The sequence below is a fragment of the Manis javanica genome, chromosome 11 (genome assembly GCF_040802235.1).
Source record: "Manis javanica isolate MJ-LG chromosome 11, MJ_LKY, whole genome shotgun sequence".
Lineage (NCBI taxonomy): Eukaryota > Metazoa > Chordata > Mammalia > Pholidota > Manidae > Manis > Manis javanica.
This window is the reverse complement of record NC_133166.1, coordinates 43,264,511-43,285,931: the sequence shown is the minus strand read 5'-3', so window position 1 is coordinate 43,285,931 and position 21,421 is coordinate 43,264,511. Positions and strand designations below refer to the sequence as shown.

Here is a 21,421-nt window from a genome sequence, read left to right as displayed (position 1 = left end):
AGGGAGAATATGAAAATCAATAATTGTTTTTTTATATTGGGAAAAAATTGTGATTTGTTTCCTTAGAGACATAAGATACTGTACACAGTTATTTAGATGGAGCTTTATAGAATGTCAGTACCACAACTGAACATCTGGAAGACCTCTACTGTACTTCTGTGAATTTATTAGTTTGTGTTTTTTCTCCCTGAAGGGTTTTGAAACTGAAGGGAAGAAAATCAATTATTAATGAAATGACATGCTTAGCATCTCTTTATAGTACAGCTTTTATGCTGCAAAAATTGTTCTGGCATAGCTACAGATTACTGTCAGGCAGAATGTGAAAAACTGTCTTTGGCAACTCACAAGTATTTATTAACTTTGATAACCCTAGTATTCATAATTATAATGGCATAGCTATCAATTAACAGTACAACAAATTTAATTGTGTTATTTTGATGCAACACTGTATATTCATGTAATACCCATTTTTGTTGTAAGACTATTATTCAGGCAGGTGCTTGAGAGATTTCTGTTTTGTTTTTTTTCTTTCTTGTTTTGGTGATACAATAAATAGTTACACTTGGGTATTACTCTTTTTATTAGCAGCATGAGATACAATACTTTTTTAAATTGGCATTTAAGAGACTTAATGATTGACTGATTATTGTGGAATGAACATGTAATATGAGATCTACTCTCTATGAAGTTTTAAGTATTCAATACTGTTTTTGGTAACTATAAGCATGTGCTGAACAATGATCTCTAGAATTTATTCACCTTGCATAACTAAAACTTTATACTCATAAATTAACAACTCCCTATTTCTCCATTCTACTGGAAAACACTATTCTACTCTCTGCCTTCGAGTTTTACTACTTTAGATGCATCACATAAGTGGAACAACATGGTGTTTTTCCTTCTGTAACTGGCTTCTTTTGTAGGATCTGAATAATCAAAAGTTAGCATAAGTACAGCCATCTTAAGGCCTAAATACCACCCCCTAACCCAGAAGAAGGAAAATCATTAGAATCTTGAAAAACAAGTTAGTTAGCCTGTGTCAATTGTAGTGACCTTTAGTTAGCCAACCGTAAATCAGTTAATCATACACGCCTAGCTTATCTTACTAGAACCACCCTAGACATTCCGAAGGTGATCTCATCTAATCAGACCCCAGGATGTGGCGCCAGCAAAAGATTTATGAGCCTATAGAAAAAAACCCTGTATTGTGATTATGGAAAATTTTACCCCTTTTGAAAATGCTATAAAACCTTCTGGCTTTGTGTGCTCTGGGTCCTCGTTGAGACCCGCTGCGACGGGCTGACTTGGACCCCAACTAGTTGGCTTCCGAATAAATTCCTCTTGCTTGTTGCATCAAGAAACGTCTTTGGTGAGTGATTTGGGGCGGCGCCTTCCTCAGGGGAATCCAACATTTGGGGGCTCGTCCGGGATCGGTCGTCCACCCCGCTTCACTCCCGAAGTCGCTCTTGGAGGAAGAGGTAAGATTGGTGGCGCCTTGAGTTGTTGTTTGTGTTCTGTTTTCTGTTTCAGTAAGACCGGTCAGAGTTCTGAAGGGTACCCGTTGTCTGGCAGCCGTCTCAATCCCGTACAGGGGCTGTGACTGCGGTCGGTAGACGTACCAGAGCACCGCAGGCTGCAACCCTGGGGGACGCCTCAGGGAGGTTGGGGGGCCAGGGACGCCTGGTAGCCTCCTGTCTGTTTTTCCGGCAAACTGAACCTGATGAGATAGGGTTGATTTTTGGGCGCCGAGAATATCAACCCTCTGATTCCTTTCGGTTTCTGTTCGAGGCTCTGAAAAGAACCAAAAGCGGCCGCTGTGTGTCTAATCTGTGTGTGTCTTTGTTTTTTGTGTCCTTTACGTGTCTAATTATTGTTATACTGACGATGGGACAGACAGTGACGACCCCCCTTAGCCTGACACTAGATCATTGGACGGAAGTTAGAGCGAGGGCACATAACTTGTCAGTAGAAGTGAAAAAGGGACCATGGCAGACTTTCTGTTCCTCCGAATGGCCCACCTTCAATGTAGGGTGGCCCTCGGAGGGGACTTTTGATCTCCCCACTTTACTAGCAGTAAAAGCTATTGTTTTTCAGGATTCGTCTCAAGGACACCCGGATCAGCAACCCTACATTGTAGTCTGGCAAGAGTTGGTGGAGAACCCACCACCCTGGGTAAAGCCCTGGGTGCAAAAGAAAATGGGCCCTTGAGTTTTAGCTGCCCAGACTCAGCCTCAGAAAAAGGAAAAAGAAACTACCAAAGTTTACCCTGATACTCAAGATTCGCTTATAATTGATGATCCCCCTCCCCCTCCTTACCCTCCTGCCCCCACGGCACCCCCGGTGCCCCCGGCCCCAGCACCCCCAGCACCCCCAGCACCCCCAGCACCCCCAGCTCCGGCACCCTCAGTCCCTGATGCTGAGGCAGTAGGGCCGGCTCCGGGACCTGCCCAGGGCACCCGGCGCCGCCGAGGGGCCATCTTGGACCCACCAGGTATCTTTCCTCTCCGGTCTTATGGAGTTCCCATCCTTGGAGAAGAAGGGGAACCGCCTTTCCAACCTCTGCAATATTGGCCCTTCTCCTCTGCTGATTTGTATAATTGGAAAGCTAACCACCTGCCCTTTTCAGAGGAGCCACAGAAACTAACTGGTTTAGTAGAGTCTCTGATGTTTTCCCACCAGCCCACCTGGGATGACTGTCAGCAGCTTTTGCAGGTGCTCTTCACCACGAAAGAGAGAGAGAGGATTCTCCTGGAGGCATGGAAGAATGTGCCTGGAACCGACGGACGGCCTTCGCAACTCCCTCATGACATAGAAAGGGGGTTCCCGTTGACTAGACCCAACTGGGACTTTAATTCTCCAGAAGGTAGGGAGCGACTAACCATCTATCGTCAGGCTCTGGTGGCAGGTCTCCGTGGGGCCGCAAGACGCCCCACCAATTTGGCCAAGGTAAGAGAGGTCAGCCAGGGAGCCACTGAAGCACCTGCAGTATTCTTAGAGCGCCTGATAGAAGCCTTCAGGCGGTATACTCCCTTTGATCCCACTTCTGAGGGGCATAGTGCTTCAGTGGCCCTTGCTTTTATCGGGCAATCGGCACCCGACATTAGGAAAAAACTTCAGAGATTGGAGGGCTTACAGGATTTGTCGCTGAGGGATTTAGTGAAAGAAGCAGAGAAAGTTTATCATAAGAGAGAGACTGAGGAAGAGAAGGAGTTAAGGAAAGAGAAAGAGAGGGAAAGTAAAGAAGAAAAGAGAGATAGAAAGCATGAGAGAAATTTAACAAAGATCTTGGCCGCAATAGTAGAAAGTAAGGGACGACCGCCCTCTAGTGGTAAAACTAGTAAGGCAGGGTCCCTGGGCAACTGACCTCCTTTGGATAAAGATCAGTGTGCGTACTGCAAGGAAAAGGGGCATTGGGTGAAAGAATGCCCTAAGAAACCACCACGGGGACCTCCGAAGAAAGTGTTGTCCCTGCTAGAAGATGAGGATTAGGGAAGATGGGGCTCGGAGCCCCTCCCCGAGCCTAGGGTAACTCTGAAAGTGGAGGGGCAACCCGTTGAGTTTCTGGTAGATACCGGTGCTCAACATTCAGTACTGACCCAAGCTAGAGGCCCCCTTTCTAGTAAAAAGTCTTGGGTGTTCGGGGCCACGGGTCAGAAACAATATGCATGGACTACCCAAAGAACAGTAGACTTAGGAGTGGGACAAGTAAACCACTCATTCCTTGTTATACCGGAATGCCCTACACCCTTGTTGGGAAGAGACATCTTGACCAAAGTCGGGGCCCAAATATCCTTTCAGACTGAAGATACCCAAGTGACTGACAGAAAAAAGAGACCCTTGGGCCTAAGCATCCTGTCCATAAAGTTAGAAGACGAGTACCGCCTTTTTAAGGAACCAGAACCCTCCCGAGTTAATCAGAGGTGGCTCAGCCAGTTTCCAGGGGCCTGGGCAGAAACGGCAGGTATGGGACTTGCTGTAAACCAGCCCCCAGTAGTCATAGAATTGAAAGCCTCAGCCTCACCAGTAACTGTGAGACAATATCCAATGAGTAAAGAAGCCAGAGATGGGATTAGGCCCCATATCCAGAGGCTCATAGAGCAGGGGATATTAGTAAAATGTAAATCCCCATGGAACACTCCCTTGCTGCCTGTAAAGAAGGCGGGAACAGGAGATTATTGACCAGTGCAAGATTTAAGGGAAGTTAATAAGAGAACACAGGACATTCATCCCACTGTGCCAAATCCTTACAACCTGCTAAGCTCTCTGGCCCCAGAAAACACTTGGTATACAGTCTTAGATTTAAAAGACGCCTTCTTTTGTTTGCGCCTGCATCAGAGTAGCCAACCGCTGTTTGCTTTTGAGTGGAAAGACCCCTCCACAGGAACTACTGGACAATTGACCTGGACTCGCTTGCCACAAAGATTCAAGAACTCACCTACCCTCTTCGACGAGGCTTTACACCAGGACTTGGCCTTTTACCGAGCCTCCAACCCGCAGGTAACCTTGTTACAATATGTTGATGACTTACTGATAGCCGCTCCTACACAGGAAGTCTGCCAAGCGGCTACTGAAGCCCTTTTGACTGAACTTGCTAGGCTGGGGTATAGAGCATCTGCCAAAAAGGCACAGATCTGCCAACAACAAGTGACTTATTTAGGGTATTCCCTGAGAGAAGGGAAAAGGTGGCTTACAGAAGCCCGGAAGCAGACTGTGACGCAGATCCCGGTCCCTACTACTTCGCGCCAAGTCCGCGAATTTCTAGGAACGGCAGGGTTCTGCAGATTATGGATACCCGGATATGCCACCTTAGCCGCCCCCCTGTACCCCCTAACCAAAGGGGCAGCCCCGTTTGTTTGGGGACCTCAACAGCAACAGGCCTTTGATGAGATCAAGAAGGCCCTCCTGTCGGCACCTGCTCTGGCCCTGCCAGACGTATCTAAGCCGTTTGTCCTTTTTGTGGATGAACGGAGTGGAGTGGCTTGGGGAGTGTTGACCCAACAATGGGGACCTTGGAAGAGACCTGTCGCCTATTTGTCGAAAAAATTAGACCCAGTAAGTAGTGGATGGCCTGCCTGTTTGAGAGTAGTGGCGGCTGTGGCCCTCCTAGTTAAAGATTCTGACAAACTGACACTGGGACAGAAACTTACTGTGGTTGCTCCACATGCGTTAGAGAGTGTAATTCGGCAGCTACCCGAGAGATGGATGTTGAATGCCAGAATGACTCACTACCAAACCTTACTCCTGAATCGTGATCGAGTAGAGTTTGCCCCCCCTGCCATCCTAAACCCGGCCACTCTGCTCCCCGATTTGGGGAAAGAAGTGCTTCATACCTGCCAGGAAATCCTAGCTGAAGAGACAGGAACCCGCCAGGACTTGCAAGACCAGCCCTTAAGGGGAACGGGACTCCTGACTTGGTATACGGACGGGAGCAGTTACATCATGGATAGTAAGAGAGTGGCTGGAGCTGCAGTAGTAGATGATGACTGGGTTGTATGGGCCAGTGGACTCCCAACGGGCACCTCTGCACAGCGAGCAGAACTCATCGCCCTGACTCAGGCCCTAAGGATGGCAGAAGGTAAGAGACTTAACGTCTACACTGACAGCAGATACGCCTTTGCCACTGCTCATATACACGGGGCTATTTATAGACAGAGAGGGCTGTTAACTTCTGCCGGGAGAGATGTTAAAAACAAACAAGAAATTTTAGATTTGCTAGAAGCCATCCATAGGCCTAAAGAAGTAGCAATAATACATTGCCCTGGACACCAGAAAGATGACTCTCCAATAGCACGAAGAAACCGGAGAGCAGACCAAGCCGCAAAGCAAGCGGCTCAGGGAATGAACATTTTGCCCCTCCAAGTGTGTCCGGAAGCCACTCACATCAAGAGCTTCCAGTACACACCTGAAGATCTCGCTTGTATAGACAAATTAGGGTTCAAAAATTCTTCGCCCCAAGAGATATACAAGTCTGAAAAAGGGAAAGTTGTCCTGCCCCAGAGAGAGGCAGCAGAATACTTAAGGCAATTACATCAACTGACACATTTGGGAGCAAAAAACCTAAAGACCTTAGTTCGAGACTCCCCTTATCATGTTATTAAATTAGGAAAATTAGCTGACGAGATTGTAAAAAATTGTGTTCCCTGTCAATTAGTAAACGTGAGCAAAAATCAAGCAATATCCGGGAAAAGACTTCGAGGAGATCGCCCAGGAGCTTATTGGGAAGTTGACTTCACTGAAATTAAGCCTGCCAAGTATAGATATAAGTACCTTCTAGTTTTTCTAGACACATTTTCAGGATGGACAGAGGCGTTCCCCACCAAAACTGAGACAGCTCAGACGGTGTCTAAAAAGATCCTTGAAGAAATATTTCCCAGGTTTGGGATCCCAAAGGTAATCGGCTCCGACAACGGCCCTGATTTTGTTGCCCAGGTAAGTCAGGGATTGGCCAAGATCCTGGGGGCGGACTGGAAATTGCATTGTGCATACAGGCCCCAGAGCTCAGGACAGGTAGAAAAGATGAACAGAACTCTAAAAGAGACCTTGACTAAATTGTCCATAGAGACTGGCTTATGTGATTGGTTAGTCCTCCTTCCCTTCACCCTGTTTAGAGTCAGGAACACTCCCAGCCGCTTTGGACTAACACCTTTTGAAATAATGTTTGGGGCCCCAGCTCCGCTTCAGTCAGCACATCTTCATGTATTCCCTGAGTGTGCAACTAATAAGTTTTTGCTTGAAAGGTTACGAGCCTTGGAGGCTGTGCAGAAAGAGGTGTGGGCCTCCATCAAGGAAGCCTATCGGCCAGAGGACCTCTCAGTGCCTCACCAGTTCCAGGTGGGAGATCCTGTCTATGTGAGAAGGCACCGGACAGAAAACCTCGAGCCACGGTGGAAGGGGCCTTTCGTCGTCCTCCTGACTACTCCCACAGCTGTAAAAGTGGACGGCGTCTCTTCCTGGATACATGCTTCACATCTAAAGAAGGCACCCCCGGACCCGGACTGGCGAGTAACTCGGACTGATAACCCCCTTAAGCTTCGCTTGTGTAAAAAGAATTATGCTGTTAGTAATTCTGATGTTTCTGCTACCTCCAACCCACCAGAACCTTAACCCTCATGAGCCCAGGTTACTGACATGGCAAATCATTACCCCAGCTTCCCGCCAAATAGTAGTCCAGATAGCAGGACAACACCCTAAGGGAACCTGGTGGCCTACCCTCACTGTAGACGTATGCACTCTTTTCAAGCAAGACCCTAGGTATGAAGACACAGTTGGAGTACCCGGATGTGGCACTCAGGATTATACGGTGCATTGGGGCTCTGGGACTATGAAAGAGATTCAAAGTGCCTGCTTTTATGTATGCCCGGCCCCCTCAACTGATGCCGAGGTCTCACAATGTGGAGGGCAGACAGATTTTTTCTGTAAGAATTGGGGTTGTGAACAGACAGGGACATGCCATTGGCTGACAGGAAGTGCAGGGAGACCCCCTCCAGGCCTCATAAAGATCCAACGAGGTGCCACTCACGCCCAGTGCAAGACTCATCCCACCTGCAATCTCATTGATATCTCCTTCACAGATGCAGGAAAAAGGGCAGCAAACTGGGAAAAGGGGCTTACTTGGGGACTAAGACTGTACCAGAGTGGGTATGACAATGGAGTCTTATTTATGCTCAGGCTAAAGGTAGAAACTCTCCCGGCTATCCCAGTGAGACCCAACACTGTCCTGCGGGACCGGCCGCGTCTCCCAGCCCCGGCCCCCGAGCAGACCCCAGCCCCTCCTGTGGACTCTACCGCCACTCCCTCTGTTTCCACTCCTGGTCAAGTTGCCCCTTTTCCTAGCACAGGACGACGCCTCCTTAACCTCCTTGAAGGAGCTTTTCAGGCCTTAAACACCACCAATCCTAAAACTACTGAATCCTGTTGATTGTGTTTCTCTTCTGGGCCGCCTTATTATGAAGGATTAGGATTGTTAGGCAATTTTAATAAGACAACCCGTCACGAGATCTGTAGCTGGGGAAGCCACCGGAAACTAACTCTAACTGAAGTAACTGGAAAAGGAAGATGTTTAGGTACAGTCCCCCCCACCCATAAAGCCTTGTGTAATGAAACCGTAGCTATAACCCCCTCAGGTAAAAATGAGTATCTAGTCCCTCCCCCCGAGGGATGGTGGGCTTGTAATACTGGAGTGACCCCATGTGTCTCTACTTCTGCCTTCAACTCCTCTCGCGATTTCTGTATTATGGTTCAGCTAGTACCCAAGTTAATGTATCATGATGATCTCTCATTCGTAACTGAATTTGAACCTAGGCATAGATATAAAAGAGAGCCGGTCTCGCTGACCTTAGCCGTGTTGTTAGGGATAGGAGTCGCAGCCGGAGTGGGAACGGGGGCAGCCGCTATTGTTCAAGGGAACCAGCATTATGAAGGACTAAGGACTGCTATTGATGAAGACCTAAAAACAATAGAGCAATCCATTACAAAACTTGAAGAATCTCTGACTTCCCTCTCTGAAGTAGTCTTACAGAATAGACGAGGGCTGGATCTACTGTTCCTAAAAGAAGGAGGACTGTGTGCAGCTTTAAGAGAAGAATGCTGCTTTTATGCAGATCATTCTGGGATAGTAAGAGATTCAATGTCAAAACTTAGAGAGAGGCTAGATCAGAGGAAGAGAGAGTGAGAAGCAGGCCAAGGACTGTTTGAATCTTGGTTCACCAGGTCCCCGTGGTTTACAACCCTGATATCCACTCTGGCTGGGCCCCTACTCATCCTTGTGTTGCTCCTAACTTTGGGACCCTGCATATTAAACCGGTTAATAACTTTTGTAGAGAAAGAGTGAGTGCCGTTCATGTACTAATGTTGAGTCAACAATACCACTCACTCAACTCACAAGAAGATACAAACATTCCATGATTGGAATGCCCCAAAAAGAGAAGTGGGGAAATGTAGGATCTGAAGAATCAAAAGTTAGCATAAGTACAGCCATCTTAAGGCCTAAATACCACCCCCTAACCCAGAAGAAGGAAAATCATTAGAATCTTGAAAAACAAGTTAGTTAGCCTGTGTCAATTGTAGTGACCTTTAGTTAGCCAACCGTAAATCAGTTAATCATACATGCCTAGCTTATCTTACTAGAACCACCCTAGACATTCCGAAGGTGATCTCATCTAATCAGACCCCAGGATGTGGCGCCAGCAAAAGATTTATGAGCCTATAGAAAAAAACCCTGTATTGTGATTATGGAAAATTTTACCCCCTTTGAAAATGCTATAAAACCTCTGGCTTTGTGTGCTCTGGGTCTTCGTTGAGACCCGCTGCGACAGGCTGACTTGGACCCCAACTAGTTGGCTTCCGAATAAATTCCTCTTGCTTGTTGCATCAAGAAACGTCTTTGGTGAGTGATTTGGGGCAGCGCCTTCCTCAGGGGAATCCAACACTTTCACTTAGCACAATGTCCTCAAGATTCATCCATGTTGTCACATATGGCAGGATTTTCTTCTTTTTTTAATGCTAAATAATATTCCATTGCATGTGTATACCACCTTTTCTTTATCCATTTATCCATCAATGGACATTCAAGTTGTTTCAGTACCTTAGCTATTGTGAATAAGCTACAGTGAACACAGAAGTACAGATATCTCTTCACAGTCCCGAGTTTCAGTTATTTTGGATAGGTGCCCAGATGTGGGATTGCTAGATCATATGGTACTTCTATTTAATTTTTTTCTGGAACTTCCTTACTGTTTTCCATAATAGCTTCTGGAACTTCCATGCTGTTTTCCAAAATAGCTACCCAATTTTATATTTCTACCAACAGTCTACAAGAGTTGCAATTCCTCCACATCCTCACCAACATGTTACCTTTTGTTTTCTTTGATAATAGCCATCCTAACAGGTATGAGGTGATATATTGTGCTGGTTCTGAAGAATCACAATTCCTGATTTCAAAATGTATTACAAAACTATTGCAATGAAAACAGTATGGTACTGGCATCAAAATCAACAAATCAGTCAATTAAACAGAGTAGAGATCACAGAAATAAACTCATAGTCAACTGATCTTCAGAAAGGGTGTCAAGAATACACAACAGGTAAAAGAAGGTCTTGTCAATAAGTAGTTTTTATACTTGGGACTACAGTTAGGTCAATTTCAGGCATGTTTTTCATATGGTATGAGATAAAGATTTATAAATTTTTTCTTTTCTTTATGGATAGGTAGCAGTTTCAACACAGTATTACAAAAATGTTTCTTTTCCTCATTAAGTTGCCTTGGTGCCTTTATCAGAAATTATTTAACCCCATATGTGTGGGTCTATTTTTAGAGTCTCTTTTCTTCCATAGATTTATGGGTCTATCCTTATGCCATTACCACACTGTCTTGATTTCCATACCTCTTTACGAGGTCTTGAAATCAGATGCAAGTTCCCAGTTTTCTTCTTTTCCTCATTTTGGCTCTTCTAGAACATTTTCATTCTTATATAAAATATAGAATCACCTTGTCAATTTCTACAAAGAAGCCTGCTAGGATTTGATTTGGATAAAATTCAATCTATAGATCAATTTGTGAATAAATGCCATGTTAACAATATTATAACCTTTATTTAGATCTTTCATTTCTTTCAATATCATTCTTTGATTTTCAGTGCAGAGGTCTTATATTTCTTTTCCTAAATTTTTCTTAAGTATTTTCTAACTTAAAAAACTGTATTTTATCTTTAATAAATTTATATTTATTTTAATTTTTTTAAATGTGTATTATTCAGCATTTTAAAACATTTATTAATTTTGTATTATAATTGTTGCTAGTATAAAGATGCAGGTGATTTAAAAAATATTGGCTATGCTTTTCACAAACTTGCTAAATTTTCTTCTTAGTTCTAATTATTTTATTATATATTTATGTTTATATTCTATAAAACAATCAAAACATCTTCAAATAGATTTGGTTTTACTTCATTCATTTTTATCTTCTTAACATTTTTTTTCCTTGCCTTTTTGCACTAACTGGACCCTCCAGAGTACATGATTAAATAGAAAGCATGATATGGGTCATCTTTTTCTTGCTCCTAAATATTAGGTGAAAACCATTCAACATTTTATCATTAGGTATTTTGTAAGTTGTAGAGGAAAGTGTTTTACAGGTAAAGGTATCAATATGTACAGAGGTTCAGAGACAAAAGAGAATATAGCAGACTGATGAATCTTCAGGCTGTTTTAATAAAAGTAAGAGCAGAGAGTGTAAAACAGGAACTGGGGAGAGGTGAGACTGAAGTAGGCCCAGATACCAGGGGATTTACTTTAGCCTCTGTTATCCATGCTTTCTCTTTAACCACTTATGGATTCTTTCTGTTTTTCATTCTAGTCTTAATCATTGAATATAAGTTGGCTCAATTGCTGAATTAACTTTGAGTTCAAGAGTTCATTTCAATTCTTTCTTTGTTGCTATACTTTGTCTTCACCTATGATCTCTTATTTTTTTGTATGTCTTAGTGCTACAATAAGTCTGGCCTAACCACACAACTCTTTATAACTTCTAATAAGAATCTTTCATCTTGTATTTGTCCCCAAAATAGAGCTGGATACTATGATAAAAAAAACAGAAAGAAGAGAAATAATCTTCTTCAAAGAAATTCCACACTCTGTACTTTACATATTTTTTGATTTTCTAGGCCAACCTTTTACTAGGATCTTGTCAGACAAATTCTCAGCTGAATCCCACATATATTAGAATGAGCTTCCATAATGTGGATAGGGTCAAATGAATTAAGCAACCCAAAATAGTTTGTGATACATCCCAGAGTGAAAGCCATTCTCTGCCACAACTGGGTTCAAGTTGCCAAATGCTGCAATGCACAATTGAAACTGAACTTAGAACTGGCAGCTATCACTGGTTAAAAGCATAGACTTTGAAATCACTTCTACCTGGGTTTAAATCCTAACTCCTCCACTTACCATTTTGTGACTTTGGGAAATTTACCTAAGCTGTCTGAAACCTTTTTTTTTAACTACATAAAGCAAGTGTAAATAATAATGAATACCTTGTAGAATTGCTGTGAAGATAAATGAGATAACTTTCATAAAACTCAAAAATGATTCTGTCATCCTCCTGGTACCTACCCTTTCTGTTTAGGTGACTGACTTCCATTTACCAGCTATAGTGTCTCTTTTCTGGAGGACTTTATCTGGCCACTTGAGCCTGCTTTGTTCATAGAGTTGGCAGATCAGAAGATCTGGAGAATTATTCCTAAAGTGCAGCTGTTAACCAGTGATGAACAGAAGTAGGTGGATAAACATTTCTGTTTCTTCTCTGCAAAAGTGGAATAACTCTAAGGCATGTGTTCTGTATTGGCTCCCAGTCACCAGTGGGATTGAGTTCCAGTCAACTATAGTCATAACTTGTTTGACTATTCTCTCTTGATTCGTTTTCTTCCCTCCGTGTCTGTGATATGGGTTTGATTAAGAAGGTAGGGCTATTATGAGTGAAATGAAATAAGGGATTTATTATAGAGATTAGAATTTACAAAATTGTGAGAGCTAGTACAAAAGTCTTTGGAAGTCTTCTGCATAGTACAGGGGACCTAAACTTGTTCTAGGTCAGCAGGCCTGGAAGTCAGGAAAAGAAGCTTGGCGTGAAATGGGGGAAGGAGAGGCAGATTGGAATCCTTGAAGACAGATAGCAACCCACAGTTGTCTCTCCCTGTCACTGGCCTCAAAGGCATAGGCAGTTTGTAGAGAGAAGGCTGGAGCTTCTTGAACAGAATTGTACGTGTGCTGCCTGGGACTCCAAAAGCCTGGAAAGGTGATACCGTAGGATCAGGAGGACCTGCAGAACTGGCTGCTGCCACACACTAACAAGGTGACCCAATAAATCAGTGAAGGTGCTTGAGCAACAAAAATTGCTGGCACTCTGTGCCTGCACTTCTGCCTTCCCAAACGTGTGCATTTACTGTGGCCAACTTTAACTGGGAACCATAAAATGATAGAAATTGTGGGCAGTGTAGTTGACACATTACAAAATCACCATACTTTTTCTCCCCAACTGATGTTTCCTTCATTGTTACATAAACTATATGTACTTGAATCCTTGTCTTTGGGTCTAGGGCTTGCTTCTGCAGGAACCTCAGTTTAAGACATTGCTTCACACAGCATATAGCAAGAATGAAAAGCAAAATAAAACTTATTATTTGTACACCTAGTCAAAGCGATCTTCCCTGATGATTGTTAAATAATATGTGGTCTCTTCATCTTCCAAATCCTATGAAACTACAATGGTTGTCACATTTAATATCTATTTGTGTGTGTGTGTGTGTATATATATAATATATATATATAATATATATATTTTTTTAGTGTAAGCATATATACACATACACTAAATTATCTATCTATCTATCTATCTATCTATCTATCTATCTATCTATCTACCATCTATCTGTCATCTTTAAACTTTTAGGATCCCATACCCTGAGAATGTGATTCAGTAGGTGCTTTGAGGCATAGAAACATCTGTAAGCTAAATAAACACCATAGATGGCTCTGATGAAGGTAGTCCATGAACTATGTTTTGAGAACACCTGATCTAGTTTATATATGATACATTCTGTATAGGTCTTATAATTTTTACTATATACAGTGCTGTAAGTCCTTTGGATTTCTAGTTTTAGAGAAGTTATAATCTTATTTCTACCTATTTCAAATGATGAGAAAGATGTGGAAATAATGAAAATAGTAAAGAAACAGCTCCACATTTACCCTGCCAAGACAAACTAGATTGAATTATTTTTCAAGACAGGCAAATGCCTGAACATTTACCATTTTTAAGAATTTAGTAATATTATTTAAAAATGCATAAAATTCTGTTTGAAGGGTAACCTGTTTAACAGAATATTTGAAACTCTTTGCTAAATATTTTTAAATATACACATAAACATTAATAGAGCAACTACAGTATAACTTTCTTCCTTTGAAAAATATTTTAATTATTTGGCATTGACACTGGTGTCTGCAGGTTTAAAAAGGGAACCCACAGAGCTCTGCAAATGTTGGCAGGATTTCCCTTTCTCCCTAACAATGCTATGCAAATGGCCATCACAATCTATCTAAGAGACCAGCATCCTGGAAGGATGCTATTATTAGAATTGATGACCCCTTCTAAGAGAACTTCAGAGTGAATTCATACTTCCCAACATGTGTGCTAACCTCAATAACTACAGAAAATTTAATACTCATAACTTGTGCTTCATTCAGCTCCATAAACTCTTTTTCCAGTCCCATCCCTTGGTGCCCCAACTTTACCTCTGTGACCCACAGTATGATTTCAGCAAAGTTGCCTCTATCTTAATGTCTTACCTGAAAGTCACCTTAACTTTCTCACTTCAACACAAATCTGGCTGTTACAGAATTTGGAAACACTGCATCACATAATAGTACAACTTTAACAAAAATAATAATAATAAAAGAAGGTGGAAGATAACTGTCACAAGTGATGGATATATTCATGGCATAGATTGTGGTTTCATGTATACTTTTCTTCAAACACATTGAATTCTATATATTAAATATGTACAACATTTGAATGTCAATCATATCTTAATTAACTGATTTTTAAAAATAATTAACAATAAATAAAACTGCTTGTGGGTAAAATTGTAACATTTCCAGAATTTCTCGCCTGTCTTTAGTATATCTACATATCAATAGGCGTTCAGAGGTGGAAAGAATTATGGCTTTAGTTTATTTGCATCTTTCCTCAGGGGTGGAGAAATTCATCTCCATATCAATGGGTGATTACCTGGGCAATAGAGGGCTTATCTGTACCTGAGAGGTGAGGGGGAGGGCCAGTGGTGTTGTGGCTGCTTGAGCAGGAGAGAGAGATGGGCCATAGGGCAGTTTTGTAAGACCCTTTTACCCCAAAGAGCGTTTTGGGGTCAATTTCTTTGGTCACACTGAATCCATAGCGAACTTGCCCAGGCTGAAACCCTTTAACAAGACATTGCTCTTATGACGACCACCAATATTCAGGTCATAAACATTAGAGCTGACATTTTTCCTTTCTTTTTTCATTTCCCAGCTTTTATTCATCAACGAATCAAATTAGAAAGTCTCACTGCCTTTCCCAAATCCATTCCTAATCAAAAACATGTCATCTATTGCTGTATTATTGCTATATCTCCCCAAGGGTCTCTGTACTTCCAATCATCCCGCCCTCACACATCATCATGATTGCCTTCAGATGATGTCACATGATGTTATTCCTCTTCTCGAAACCATCCAAGAGGTTTCACACACACACACACACACACACACACACACACACACACACACCCCAAAACGTGTAATCTGAGATGGTATATGCTTAGTTAGAAAGGTGGTATGAGGCACAGAGGACAAGAGAAATACTTTTCCAGGAAGCATCTGGGAAATAAGAAGAGAGGGTCCAGGTGAGAAGCACCCTTCATGCCAGAGGAGTAGCCTGAACAGATCACTGAGGCTAGAGAAAATATATGATTTCTTCCTGAGCAGTCAGTAGTTTTGTGTAGCTGAATACACAGTTTGTGTCTCCTGTAGTAACGGAACGTGAGTCTGGAATTGTAAGCTTGGTTCTGTAGGACCCCAACCTCCCTGAGAAATAAGTTAGCCTAAGAGTAGCCATCTTGAAGCCCAAAAAGCCATTCTGATATATGACTCAGAGGGAACAACTGAAACCAGGTAACTCCTCTGGAAAAACAAGTTAATCAATCATGACTGCTGGCAGCGCTAACCTTTCGGTTAGTTAAGCATAAAAGCTGACCCTACCTTGCTACACCCCCAGGACGTGGCACTAACCCAGAAATCGTAGGTTTGAAAAATTACTGCCTTTGTAGTATTGTTATCTTGCTATGTAGTATTGTTATCTTGTTACTACAACATAATCTGTAACCATGGTAATTCTCTAGGGCTGAATGCCTCAGAAAATCCTATATAACCACTTAGTTGTAAGTACTCAGGGTCCTCGTTGAGACCCGTTGCGACGGGCTGACTTGGACCCCAACTAGTTGGCTTCTGAATAAATTCCTCTTGCTTGTTGCATCAAGAAACATCTTTGGTGAGTGATTTGGGGCGGCGCCTTCCTCAGGGGAATCCAACATTTGGGGGCTCGTCCGGGATCATGCGCTCACCCCGCTTCACTCCTGAAGTCGCTCTTGGAGGAAGAGGTAAGATTAGTGGCGCCTTGAGTTGTCTGTGTTCTGTCTTCTGTTTTTCAGTGAGACCGGTCAGAATTCTGAAAAGGGGTACCCACTGTCTGGCAGCTGTCCCGATCCCGTAAAGGGGTCGAGACTGCGGTCGGTAGACGTACTAGGAGCACCGCAGGCTGCAACCCTGGGGGACGCCTCGGGGAGGTTGGGAGGCCAGGGACACCTGGTAGCCTCCCGTCTGTTTTTCTGGCAAGGTGAATCTGATGAGATAGGGTTGATTTTCAGGCGCCAGGAATATCAACCCTCTGATTCCTTTCGGTTTCTGTTTGAAAATCTGAGAAAAAACAAAAAGCGGCCGCTGTGTGTCTAATCTGTGTGTGTCTCTGTTTTTTGTGTCTTTCATGTGCCTAATAATTGTTATACTGACAATGGGACAGACTCAGACAACCCCCTAAGTGTGTAAATGAATATATCTTTCTACCTCCGGATGGTATTAATGAAATTGATTTAAAGACAAGCGCTTGTGAAAATTGAGTGTTCTAAAACTTCCAGAAAACCTGATAAAAAAGTGTTAAGCATTAATGCTAATTTGAGTTTGCCTGAGGCGGGCATGTCCTGGTAGTTGTCGGCTGCCTGAGTTTACCTAGAGTCATTTGAGTCATGTTATCTGCTAAATCTTTTAAGAATAGAATGCTTAGAAGCTTGGCTTTGTCTAGTGTTCAGTGGGGGTCTTGTGAGTAGGCTAGCATAGTTGTTGCAGGTAGGTGAACTGGATAAGTGTGGCAAGTGAACACCTTTTTAATTGTGTGTTGCAGTGTGTATGCCTACCTGCAGCCTGAGAATCTTTGTAGTAACTTAAAGCCTTAGAGTTTTGTTAAGTTAAGAAGATGTGCTCTGTGTTTGCTGGGAGATTGTGCTGTGAAGCTCATGGTTGCAGAAATTGTAGAATGTGTTCGTAAGTTTGTCAGTCTAGGAAATGTTGGTTTGACAGTTTGCAGTGTCCTGCTTCTCAGTGTTCACTGGAGCTTGAAGTTTCTAATAGTTTTGAGTTCTGGTTAGAACTGCTTAAAGTGATAGAGAGGGCATTTCTCTATGTTGAAAGATCACAGCAGTTTCTCATGCTTAAAGTCTCAGTGAGTTGCCATGAAATCGTAATGTTAAAGGGACTAAAAGCTAAAGTTTGTTAACAACTGTATAACCTTTATTTGCCTTTGAAATATTTTGTTATTAAAAATGATTGCATGGCCTGAAAAATTGAATTCCTAAGCAGAATAGTAACAAAGCTTTTTTCAGCTGATTAAATGCACTTAGTTAACAAACCAAAATTTATTAAACTGTAGAATCTGGACAAGATTATGTTTCTCCCAGAAAAACAGGTTTCACTGTAAAGGTTTAGATAGACGAACGTGTGACCACTTTTGAGAAAAGTTGTAATAGATTTTTTGAGAACCACCAGGTCTTCTTGTTTAATTTATATGCTGTATGTTTAAAAAAAAAAAAAAACAAACATGGGGGACTCTCCATATTTTTTAATGCAAATAATCTTAGAGCTTTTAATAGAATTTGCATAGCAGCTTATATCTACTATTAAAGAGTAAAACATTCTTGAAGCTTTCAGGGAAGACCTGTAAACTTAAGCACTTTCTCTGCTTTTTTGTATCTGGTCTTAGACACTTATGCTGAGTTATGTTCTTATTATTTTCACTGTTTTTAAGCTATTGATTGTAAGCCAAAGGTCATCATTTCTCAGTCCCTAAATGAAGAAGTAAAATGCCTGACCTCTTTCATCTCAAATCATATTTCTGGTCATATCTGAATATCTGTGTGAAAGAAAGAGACATTTAAATTTGAGATTCTGCTTAAACTTTTAAGTTGAATTTGACTATAGCCATATTCATTCTTTGTATGTATCTCTAACAGGTCTTTTGTATGCCTGGTGATATTATACTCTGCCTTGAGTTTAGACAGTTCTTTCAGCTAAATATGAATTCTTATTGTAGCTTTTTTCCCCTCCTGAAGATGAAAGCAGAAGAATCTACCATCTGCTACCATTCTCTCAAGAATGCTTAGTAACCTAAAATTAGTTTGACTTTCTGTATGTTGTCTTTAAAAATTGACAGCAGCAATCTCCCCTGCTGCCCCACTTTTTAAGATATCTTGTTTACTGTGCTGAGTATATAGACAATAAATGTGTAATGATAGTTCTAAAAAAATTAAATGCAAAAAGGTGCTTTTACCTCTAGTTAACTCTGATATTTTCCAGAGGGCCCCTGGAACATGTCAGAAGAATTTTTCTCACTAGAGAAAGTATTTGACTAATTTGGCTTATTTATCTGATATATATATATATTTATTTACCAGGAAAGCACTGTCAAAGAGAATGATGCTAAACTTTGTTACTGAATGTTTTGTATTACAGAAATATCAGAATTTCCTTATGTCAACTGTTTTACAGTAAGCTCTCATCAGATCTTTAACCATTGTCATTTGTAAGTCTTTTGTCATTTATAGTATTATCCCTAAACTGGTAAAGAACTAGATTTCAGCAGAACAGGTATTAGTTACATAAGATTACATAAACTAAAGAAAATGATTTTGTGTCTTTTTGTTTCAAATGTTGCTGGTAAAATGTTTTAACCTTGTTCTCTTAAACTGACAACAGTTTAGTAAATGACTATCTTTATGAGCAGAATTGAAACATCCTTCTCTCTACTTGATCCCTCCAGAGTTTAAAAACTTTCAGTGACTGTTTTTATATTCCATGGCAGTATGTTTATTTGCACGAGTTCAATAAGAATCTGCTTTCCTTGTGAGAAGACTACTTAAGAACACTGGTTATACTACCAGGGCTTTGACTGGAATGTCGTACCTGAGAGACATGTGCATAGACTCAGATGTGAACAACTTTAAAGAACTAAGATTGACTTTATAAAGCCAACAAAGCCCCTTGGAAGAACTGGCCTAGTACCTTGCTTACAGAGTTCCCAGCAGCCTTACCAGGTGAGTAAAGAAGGTCACTTCCTGGCAGGTGCAGAGACCTCGAGAAGAGAAGAATTCATCCAAATCTACAGGTACTGCAGGTAAAGCCTGATGGCAAGTCTGGCTTGGCTGTCTGGCCTCAAGAGGCCTTTAAAAGTTCAATCTGAAATTCCTTACAAAAAGTTCCAGCAAAGCATATTTAAAAGAGCCTGTGTAATCAATTGCTCTTCTTGCTGCACCTGTGCAAATAATCAAGCCAGCTGTTAATTATTTTCTTAACCTAGTTACTTCTAGTAAAAATGAGAGTGATTTTAGAGAGAAGTATAGTTTCAATAATGCAGCCTCCTTCCAGAATAAAAAATCCAACTCCAGATGTTGCTACATAACCTAATAACACAATTTGTTTTATCTTGCCTAGAAGCCACAAAACTGCAAATAGTAATAAAAATGAAACCCAGAATAGAAGCGCCAGCCTTCTGAAGCCCTCTCAACTGACCAGTGATGGAGACCTAGCTGCACCCTTTACTGCGCCCCCTTCTCAGCACGAAGCAGCCAGAGCGGTCATCGCCCCTTTTCCCTAGCAGCGGCTAGAGTCTCTATCTGTAGAAGAAAGAATGAGACCATACCCATAGCCTTCCCTGGTAAAAACAGGTATTTAATCCCTCCTCCCAAGAGATGGTGGGCTTGTAACACTGGAGTGACCCCATGTGTCTCTACTTCTGCCTTCAACTCCTCCCGTGATTTCTGTATCATGGTCCAGTTAGTACCCAGACTAATGTATCATAATGACTTATCATTCGTGGCAGAATTAGAACCTAAACTAAGGTATAAAAGAGAGCCAGTCTCACTCACTCTAGCTGTATTACTAAGAGTAGAAGTCGCAGCCGGAGTAGGACCAGGGGCAGCTGCAATTATACAAGAAAACCAACATTATGAAGGACTAAGAATAGCTATCGATGAAGATTTGAGAACTATAGAACAGTCTATTTCTAAACTTGAAGAGTCCCTAACCTCCCTCTCTGAAGTAGTGCAGCAAAATAGACGAGGGTTAGATTTACTATTTCTAAAAGAAGGTGGATTATGTGCAGCTCTAAAAGAAGAATGTTGCTTCTATGCAGACCATACTGGAGTAGTAAGAGACTCAATGTCTAAACTGAGAGAAAGATTAGATCAGCGAAAGCGAGAACGAGAAGCTAACCAGAGCCTGTTTGAATCCTGGTTCTCTAGATCCCCATGGCTTACAACTCTAATATCCACCTTGGCAGGACCCCTGCTTATTTTTATATTGCTCCTCACCTTAGGTCCCTGCATTTTAAATCGAGTAATAACCTTTATTAGAGAAAGAGTAAGTGCTGTGCAGGTGCTAATGCTGAGACAACAGTATCATACCCTCACACATCAAGAAGACACCAACATTCCATGATTAGAATGTTCAGAAAAAGAAGTGGGGAATGTAGGACCCCAACCTCCCTGAGAAATGTTAGCCTAAGAGTAGCCATCTTGAAGCCCAAAAAGCCATTCTGATATATGACTCAGAGGGAACAACTGAAACCAGGTAACTCCTCTGGAAAAACAAGTTAATCAATCATGACTGCTGGCAGCGCTAACCTTTCGGTTAGTTAAGCATAAAAGCTGACCCTACCTTGCTACACCCCCAGGACGTGGCACTAACTCAGAAATCGTAGGTTTGAAAAATTACTGCCTTTGTAGTATTGTTATCTTGCTATGTAGTATTGTTATCTTGTTACTACAACATAATCTGTAACCATGGTAATTCTCTAGGGCTGAATGCCTCAGAAAATCCTATATAACCACTTAGTTGTAAGTACTCAGGGTCCTCGTTGAGACCCGTTGCGACGGGCTGACTTGGACCCCAACTAGTTGGCTTCTGAATAAATTCCTCTTGCTTGTTGCATCAAGAAACGTCTTTGGTGAGTGATTTGGGGCGGCGCCTTCCTCAGGGGAATCCAACAGTTCATTTAGTCAGGTGTTTGAATCAAGAGGCTTCCCTCCAGTTTCACTTTCAAAGATGAAGGGCCCCCACCAGTAAGAAGGCGAATTTCCAGCTTCTCTTCGGGGTACTCAGTTCCCGCCGGCACCACCTGAAGCCCAATCACCTCTCGCCCCCCTCCCAATCCCAGCACCTAGCCAATAGCCACCAGCCCCGTAGAAGTAACACCACAATCACCCCATGCCCCTTCCTATATAACCCAGCACCTTTCCCTAATAAAGTGGATTTCTCCGGTGAATTGATGCTGTGTCGCTCCTTTCCTTTC

The 21,421-nt window shown here is 42.1% G+C and overlaps 1 long non-coding RNA gene across 1 annotated transcript; it reads left to right on the top strand.

The window, feature by feature from the left end:
- Window positions 1-15,600: 15,600 nt before the first annotated feature.
- LOC140844402 (uncharacterized) lies at window positions 15,601-21,068 on the top strand. Its single transcript, XR_012122646.1, has 2 exons — window positions 15,601-16,184; window positions 19,564-21,068. It is a non-coding gene; the product is annotated as an uncharacterized lncRNA (long non-coding RNA).
- The last annotated feature ends 353 nt before the right edge of the window (window positions 21,069-21,421 follow it).